A 9896-nucleotide genomic window follows, 5' to 3' on the forward strand; every position below is an offset into this window, starting at 1 on the left:
GTTGTGTTGTTGTTGTTGTGCTAATGTTGATGATGGTTATATGTCTTATTATAACCCAACAACAACAACCTAATAATACTAACTAATGATGATTGCTTCTCCCCTCCTGAGCTTTGCTAATGGTTATAGAGCAGCTAAGCAACTCTAATCAGTATTTAATTAGACTTTAGAAAAGGGGATCAATTAAAGCACTTTACAAATTAAAAAAAAAAAAGTAATAAAATGAGCTTTTCATCATGGTCAATAAATAAAAGGTTTAATAAATAAATACAAATATTCTCTTAAAATAGATACATTTTACCAGTTGATGTATGAATAACATAATAAATCAAAAACAAACAACAGCGTAAAATAAAAGGTGTATTACTTGATACAGTGAGATCTTTAAATCAAGATCAACCAGGAAGACTTTATTGCTCCCCAAATGAGGAATTCACTAAATCAACGTGAGTACACAGCTTAAGAATAGGGAAATAATTTCCTGTATTCAAAAATATCTTAAAGACACCATTTAAAAATGAAAAGTGAAAAGTAGATACTTAATTCAATATGCAATTACCACCTGGATCCCTATTTACATTTCAATTTGGCCGTACTAAGCCTAGTGGTGGATCCATTAAGCTTTAATGATTTATGAATTCTTGATAGGGCAATATGATGTGAAGCATCAATCTGGATTCATAAGGTCTCCTTCCAATGATTTTATGCTTCAAGAGGAGCGATTTCAGCCCCAAATGAGATCAAACGTCCACAGACGATTCAACATTGCATCATCACAAAATTCTCAGGTGGACCAAAACCAGTGAACAGCATGAATATACATTTTTAAATATTGATGACAATAACTAGTTATGTCTTTACATTTTTTGGCAAAATAAGGCCACATTCAGTGACGTTTGCTGCATATGATCTTGATAAGGACTCCATGTTGATTTTGTTTATATCACTTCCTGTCTATGTGGCAGTAATGTCCTTATTTAGTTTTTAATGAAATTTCTCTCTAGTGCTATGCTGATGACACCCGATTGTACATATAAACTACAATGAGGTACTGATGCTTCCGACTGAACATCTTAAGGACTAGAGGCTCTGTAGTTTCGTCCCAGGACCCTGACACACTTCTCTGAACAACTCTCCAAATCGGTCACTTCTTCATGGAATAAGGTTTCGCTCTAATCTAGCCTGTAAGAACCAAATTGAAAAATCTTCCAAAAGACATTTCCAGAAATTCTTTTTTCACAAACAGAGAAGCTTTCCCACACTATCTTTGTTACTACCACCGCTGAAGAGTCTGCAGACCCTTCAGGGTCCTAATGACGTTATTATAGCTTCACCATCACTTTACATTCATCCTGTACACATCGCTTCTTATATATGTTATCCATAAGTATAAGTGGGGATGTGAGTTAAAGACACATACACTGTTTGTTTACACATAAGACCAAACTGAGATCATATTTTTCTTGAATATGGAAGCTAGGATACATCAGGGCACTTCTAACTTAACAATGAAAGAAGGTCAAGGTTGCATACTGCTAGTTGTGATCACAAACAGCAGACACTTATCCTTATGTTGTATTATTTTTGACATGTTATATAACAGGACTGTGCCGTAACCATAAACAAGCCATATGAAACAAAACTAAATCAGATTTTCTTCATGTCAGGATTAATGAGTGATTTGACTTTGTCTTGAATCCAGCTCATATTACTTAACCACATCTTTGGTAAGAGACATTTACCTTTGAGTCTTCACAGCTTCTCATCTTCCTGGTTAGTTGTTAAATACATTGTGATTTTACACTTGCTATTTCAGTATAAGGAAACATCTGACACAACCCATCAGAGCTGGAAGGAACAGGATGGCAGGTCTGGAGTCTTATGAGTAAGTTGTATTGAACAGGGATTTTAAGGATCTTAAGTATATATCAAGAAAGCACAAGTCTTTTAACGTAATTCTATACCAGGTGATCCTGCACAGACAGCAACACATATACATACAGAAGCATTCCTTATCGTGCAGATTTGACATACAATTGTATTATTTATACATCAGTTTAGAGTGATTGTACCAAGTGCTGTACTTTAAGAGTGACCGCCACAGCCACCAGGACCTGTCGGAGAAACACTGCACAGCACTGACACCTTGTGGGTCTACACTGCCAGTATTACATTTGTGTTTATTTAACATAGCACCAAAGTGACTTTTGTCTTCAGTATTCTTCTCTGTCTCTTAAACCAAGAGATTTGTTTCTCTACAGTGATACGATTCAAAAGAGGAAAATGAGTTGTGATTACATTATGCAGCAAAACACTTTACAGAGCTGTTTTGAGTGAGGGGATGTTATTGCCCCTTGTCAGCATAATCTCAACAATCTTCTCTTGATTTTAAGGCCTCTCCATCACTTTGCAGGCCGCATGAGGAGAAACTGCTTTTCATTTTCTGAAATGAGGCTGTGGCAGACAAGACACTTTAAACAAGCTTTGTTCTGTGTTGATTCAATTCAATTCAATTTCTTTTATCTGCACCGAGGTGATCGGCGAACCTTGAGGGGCTGAATGTTGTGCTGTTAGTGTGGCTTACATAGCAACAGTCACACATCACTAACTCTTAACCCATGAAATGTTGAGTTCCAGTCCAAAAATGTCCTCATACCAAAAGCTGTCAAACAATCCTGACTTAAGTAAAAACAGACACACAGTGGAAGAAAAGGGAAAGAGAGAACTACAAAGACTTTCAAAATAAATGCACCAAAGAAACCCAGTAGTCGTCTTCAAATGTTTAGACATCATTTGTGTGCGTGTGTGTGGGTTAGTCGTTAATGCAGGCGAAGGGTAGAAGGGTGTGCTAAACATGTGCTGTGCTAAAACTGTTTTTATATGGGTGGTATTGCAGCTGTTTTGTTGTGTTTTATGCTAATGTTGCCCCTTAAGACTTTAATAGCAGCTAAGTTTAAGTTTTAATTATTATTTTAGATAACGACAAAAAGAGAAAAGCATGTTTCAACATAAAACTGGACCAGATGAAGCCTCAGCGGTTTTATGGAATGACCTTTGACCTGAATGTTAAGGTTTACCCCCACATCGAGATTGAAATAAATAGACTGATGCACCAACTCTTCTACACACACACACACACACACACACACACACACACACACACACACACACACACACACACACACACACACACACATTTTACATAATAATTCTTTGTGATGGCATATTGTTTGTCTAAAGGTATTACTGTTTGCTCTTTATTTCTGTTTTCACAACACATCCAACACCATTCAGTGAGCATGTCATTATGCTTCTTTCAATAGCATTTTTTAAGTACATTACAGGTCATTTAGCAGACACTCTTATCCAGAGCGACTTACAGTGAACTAACTACAGGGTCAGTCTCCCTGGAGCATCTCAGGGTTAAGTACCTTGCTCAGGGGCACAATGGTGGCAGCCTTGGTATTGAAGTCTCAACCATCTGGTGTACTGTTTGGAAGCTGTACCACTGGACCACTAGGCCACCACCACCTTAATGTTCAGTTTGAATCTTTGCATATCTTTTGCATATTCTAATAAAACAAATCTGAAGAGGGAAAATCACTGTTCGATTGAACTGCCCACCATTCACATACATGCAACAGCTGTGTCGAGGAGTCACAAGTAGACATCGCTTCATATTAAGGGGTCGGAGGCAAAAAAAGTGAGTTATTCTTTGATTGTGTGAAAACGTAAAACACATACTGAACTGCTCTGTTCCCTTAAATTGAATCATTGAAGAGGAAATGTTGATCTTTGTCAGTCAGGCATGGAGTAGTGTTTAACACAATCTACCAGCAGATGGAAGCACAACACAGACATCCTGATGAAGAGACACTCAGGGCCTCTGAAAACATTGCTTTCATTTTAATATGGTTACCAAAGGTCAGATCTTAGAGCGTGTGCATCCTCAAAACTATTTGTGAACCAAATTAACTGTTTAACATATTTCTAAAAACACACTCTCTCTGCTTGAAAGCAATGAAAGACAAAAAGTAAAGCAATGAAAATGAAAAATGTATTTAGATCTGTAAGTGTTTTAATGTTACCCATTATTTCCAAATACTCGCCTCTCTAGCCTCTTCGCAATGAAAGCTGAGAATATTAAAAGACTGCTGACGTCCCATCATATGTGGATATCTCATGATTTGGATCCACCTCCCAGGATCTTTTCTCCTCACGTTTTCCTAATATGTCAGGTGTGTGTATGTGTCGTGCATGTAAACTAGAGACGTAGGGAGAGAGAGCTCTAATGGCTTATGCTGATATTTGACCCAGCAGTCATTAGAAAGTGACTCACCGTTACTGTATATACACATCTTTCACAGTTCTGACATTTTGCGCAGAATTAATGCTTCACCTCATCCATCTCTGAGCAAATATCCTTCCATCTGTAGCTCTGGTGTATTGATCGGTGCCTCTGCAGCATCATGTTGTAACATCATACTCTATCTGTTGAATGACTCATGTGTTACGCTGTAGTTTCAAAGGATTCAGACACGCTTCTTTGGACTAAATTTATTGTCTTTGTCAGGATTGCTGTCTCGATTGCCAGACCAGTCATTACAGCCTCATTACATTGTCTCGATTGGTATTTGAGAGCCTTTAAATGATAGTATGAAAGTAAATAAAATCCCTGAATAGCACAGAGACAATGTGAAAAGTGAGCAAAACAACATTTCTATTTACAAATACCTTGATATTAGTTGCGAGATGTAAGTAGTTCCCGATACCTTGCAAGGCAAGATGTATTAAAGTATGCTTTCATTGAATAAAAGTGGCAACATTATGCAGCAGCAAAGCATCTCTTCCTTCCTCTTTACTAATCTAGCTCAAAAGATTGACGCTGACTGAATTATTCTTCTCCCTGTGAGATTGATTTTCCCGTCATAAATTTGAAAGAACTGCTGGTTATTAGTCTCCGGATAATACGACCACTCCTGAGCTGCTGGTGAGTTTCAGAGTAAGTGAAAACACCATTCATCTGGTTTGTGTCACAACTGGAGCAAGTATTTAATGCGTCATTCTTTCATCCACAGCTAAGGCCCATGATGCACCTCCGCCCAGTTCACTGCAGCTGTGATGGATGCCAGGTTGAAGCCCAGATACGAGAAAAAGGTCAGTGCTGGTTCTCACACTGCGTTACTGTGAAGGAACATGACGTTTCTAATCATCCAACGAACCAAGTTACACAGATTAAAGAACTAATCTCAATATCTGGGATTTTCAGATACGACTCACCCTCATGTACCCACACACAATCACGTATCTGCCTACACACATAAAATAAATAAATCTCTAAACCGCATCATGATTCGGACCTACATCATCACTCATCTTCTACACTCCCTTTCTCCCTCCCTTCACCGGTGCTCTCGTCCTCCCCTCCCTTGCTTCAGAGCCAGATGAATTACCTCATCAATCAAAGTTCCCAGAATCACGTCCTGTGTGTGTGTGTGTGTGTGTGTGTGTGTGTGTGTGTGTGTGTGTGTGTGTGTGTGTGTGTGTGTGTGTGTGTGTGTGTGTCCAACGAATGCAGTGTCTCCATTCAGTAGGAAACCAGTGTGAGGTGCTCACTGCAGCCATTTTGTTATGACCAAAAAAAGATATTCCAAGATATTACTTTATCATTCCTCTCTATTCATCTGCTCATTCTGAGGGAGTCACACAGGAAACTGCTAATCCCGCCCATGCACGAAAGCCTTTTGTACGCTGTTTGAGAAAATTGCATTATCAAAATGTCTGGGGGGGCCCTGACACATTACAGATGTCAGTAACCTATTACGGTCGCTGTAAAAGACTCACTAGAAGAAGAAAGATGATCAAAAAACATCACATGGCAGGGAGGGAGATCAGACGAGAGCTTTTAATTTGACAAGTTCATTTCTAAAGATTGAGGATTTGGATAAGTGGTTTCAAGTTCATATCCAGCCATAAGAATTAGAAAATGGAAACGTGGATAAGTATTTTTTACTTTTAGATACTTTTTAAAACAGAGGAACTATATCAGTCATATCATCAAAATACAATTAGACATGACAAGCTCTTACAATCTGAACAATGCATTACTAAGTTATAAGTGATTGATCTTCAACGGTGCAAAAATAGCAAAGTCAAAAATGGCGGTCTCAGAGTTCAAAGATCCCCCCCCCCCCCCCCCCCTCCATGCTTTAGGTTTTCTAACAGAGAGGAAGTTTTACAATGTTGTGCAGTCTCTGTATTTTTTTTTTTCCTCCTCGAAAGGAACAATTATGGAGCGGGCAATGCTGATAACACCTAAGGAATTTGAGGCATGCACAAACAGCCCTTCCCCCATCCGCCTAGCTCTCTCTCCCCTTCCCCCTGCCCCCCCCCGTCCCCTTCTTTCCTTCCCTCCCACTCCATCACCAGGCCCGCTTTCTGCCTCTTTACATTCAAATCTGTTGCTCAGATTACTTCCAGCTGGAACATAAAGTAAATAGCCCACTCAAGAGATTCTTCAGAAGTAATTTACAAAAAGAAAACCAAAAAAAAAAAAGACTAGCGTGAAATGTTGAAGAAAATGTTTTTCTCACAATCAGGTTCTGCAAAACTTCAAATTGTTGCAACGTTGCGCCAGAAGAAGTATCAGAGCCACAACTGTTATGACCTTTTATATACAATTACGCCGTTTCTTTTTGACATATTAATCATATGATGGGATGGACTCAGAGTCAGAAGTCAGTGTAGTGGAGAGTCTCAATAAAAAGGAGACGAAAGAAATGAGATGAACGTTGATTTACATTCACCCTTGAAAATACAAGAGGGATTAATCTATGTGCTTGTTCTTCTCAAGCCTTCCTCACCAAAAACTTCCTCTTTCACACTCTCCCTCAAAAACACATTCCAACCACAGGGAATGCTTGACTGATTGTCTGAGTGTGTGAGTGTGTGTGTGTGTGTGTGGTCTGTTCAGCAGTAAAAGTAACATCTCTCACGTGAAGCAAGTAAACACATCTGTTTGTCTATGCTGTGGAACATGCATCATTTTATTGTTTCTTGTTTACTTTTACGGGATATAAATAGAGCAAAAATGTTCTTCTGATTTCACAATTACATGTGTACATATGCAGTTCGTTAAATGAATAATATATATAACATTAAAAGTGGAGCCAGAGTAAATCTTCAGCTGCGTTTTGTGAGCTTGATGTGTTGTATTGTATTTTACTGCGTCCTGTTTGCTCATGTGTTCATTACCCTGAAAAATTGTGTCTTTTGAAATTCACGTCATTATTTCTGACACTAAGCAGTCGAGTAGATGCAAACCTAAACTACTGTGGCTGGATACATTATGTTTATGTTTAAAGAAATGCTTTATGTCTAATAATAACATGGTTAAACATAAATAATATTAGTTTAGTTTGTTGCAGAGATGGTTTCTAGATGCAGTTCACAGTTGACTAGTTTCTGATAAAGCCCAGGCCCACTGTGTATTCTTTTTTTATTCCACCCTTAACTAGTGAACTCTGCACCTGCAACACACATTTCAAGTGTAAACTTTGTGTATATATTTATTTTTCCTTATACACCATTTTCCCAAATATAAACTTTTAGAACTGAGCATTTCCCTTTATCCTCTTTTTTGTCCACTCCTTTATGTTCAACCACCGTTTGCTGTCCTTCCCCCTCTGTTAGCAATTCTGACCTTGAACCCCACAGTGACAGTCTCAATGACCGAGCCCCTCACTCACACATGAACTCGCTGAACCCCTCCACGCCATTCATGCCCACTTTCCTCCACACACACACACACGCAGGCTCCCCTTCCTCCCAGACAACAGTCCACTTTGATGACAGGGGTTCACCCCCACAGCATTGATGGTGGTGTGTGTGTGTGTGTGTGTGTGTGTGTGTGTGTGTGTGTGTGTGTGTGTGTGTGGGGGGGGGGGGGGGTTAGTTGTTAATGCAGGAAAAAGAGTAGAAGGGTGGTATTTCCTCAACATGTGCTATTGTCCCTAAAAGGTTTGTATATGGGTGGTATTACAGCTGTGTTGTTGTGTTTTATGCTAACGTTGCCTGTTAAGACTTTAATAGCAGCTAAGTTTAAGTTTTATATATTAACTTAGATAACGACAAAAAGAGAAAAGCATGTTTCAACACAAAACTGGACCTTTGAACACTTGAATGTTAAGGTTTACCCTCACATCGAGGTTGAAATAAATAAACAGATGCACCAACTCTTCTATCCCAAATACAGATACAATTACACTTACACACACACGTACACACACACATACACACGTACACACACACACACACACACACACACACACACACACACACACACACACACACACACACACACACACACACACACTGCTTAGCTACCCTAGAGGCAATAAGTATGGATTCACAGGCCAGAACACTTGGGATGGAGGGGGCTGGGTTACTTAGCAACGAGCCTGTTGACGTCCAAACAATGTTCATATCGTCAAAGTGGTCGGTTGTGCCAGACTGAGGTTCTGCTGAGTGCAACAATGTCACTGGTGTGTTCCTAAATGCAGACAGAGGAACAGCCCACAGACAAGCTGCCGGACTGAATGACACAGAGACCAAGGCCAATTGCTTTCGGCGCTAATTCATAGAAATGCTGTTCACACCGCTGTATTTGTAACTTTACGGTCCAAATAGAAGCCATGCAATGCTCAACTAGAGTAGCGCTCACCATGCCACTGGGCAGGGACATGCAACGCTGACTGATTCTGCAACTGCTGTAGGTATTTTATGAAAGCTAATAAATGTATTAGGGACAATGTGGCAGATGTTACTTCTTTTGGGAACTCTTTAACCGAAATTAAAGAACATTTTGACAAATAATGTTTGGTACCACTTTTTCCTTTGATGGCTTTTTACATGATGAATTAATCCTCTACATAATAAACTTCTTGTTTGCATCTGTTTTGAGCTACAGGCAAACTTTAGTTTTGAGGCTTGGCAAGGTCGTCCAGCTGAGCTCCCTCATTTGAATAACAGGCACATAGATTCTGAGGGGAAGTCAAAACTGCCCACCGAAAATATGATTCACGCGTTTTCTTGCAGGGGTTTTTGCATACACCACGAAATTACATTTTATGCTATTCATACTGAGCAGTCCACGCCACATTGATGGAGTATATGACTTGTAAGTTGCATAATTCAGGCTACCCTGAGATATTAAAGAGTAGCAGAAATGATTTGTAGTGTAATTAATACCAATTGCTTTGCAGTGTAACCAGCACTGATCATTTCGAATGCATCCACATTTTAGGCATCAGGTTTCAGCTGCCATCTGTGTTGGGAAACATCTCCCTGGCAATCGCTGGCAACAGGAGAAAGTGTAAACGCATTTAAATATAGCAGACGTAGATAAGAAGCCACTGACGAGGCACCCATGTGGAAGGTAACTTCAGGACACCGTTCATTCACACTCCGGTGGCAAGTGTTTAGGCTTAGTACTCTGTGTGTGTGTCTGCTGTTTAACAGCCTTCATCTGTGACCTTCAGAGGAAACTGCGGGACACTGTGGGCACCAGATGCACTACAGCATGAGAGTCCGCATCCCTGGATCCTGCAGATGTTTCTATTTTAGGCCATTTTCAAGACATTATCTATGTAATGAGCTTTACTTACAGCTGATAGTTGCCTCTGACTACACCCTTAAGAGTTTTCACTTTGTCGGATTCAATATGTCTCGTGTGAGGCTGCTTAGCATCAGTGCGGCGCTGCATAATTAATCACATCATGTTAATGGAAGAAATAATGGGTTGCATGGGAGGAAGGCAGCAGGATAACCAGCAGTTTACGTTAGATGTAGGACAGCACAAACCAAGCGTATGATTTGAACTTTTGATCATCGTCGAT

This window comes from Cottoperca gobio, chromosome 5 (assembly GCF_900634415.1).
Source record: "Cottoperca gobio chromosome 5, fCotGob3.1, whole genome shotgun sequence".
In the NCBI taxonomy this organism is placed as follows: Eukaryota; Metazoa; Chordata; class Actinopteri; order Perciformes; family Bovichtidae; genus Cottoperca; species Cottoperca gobio.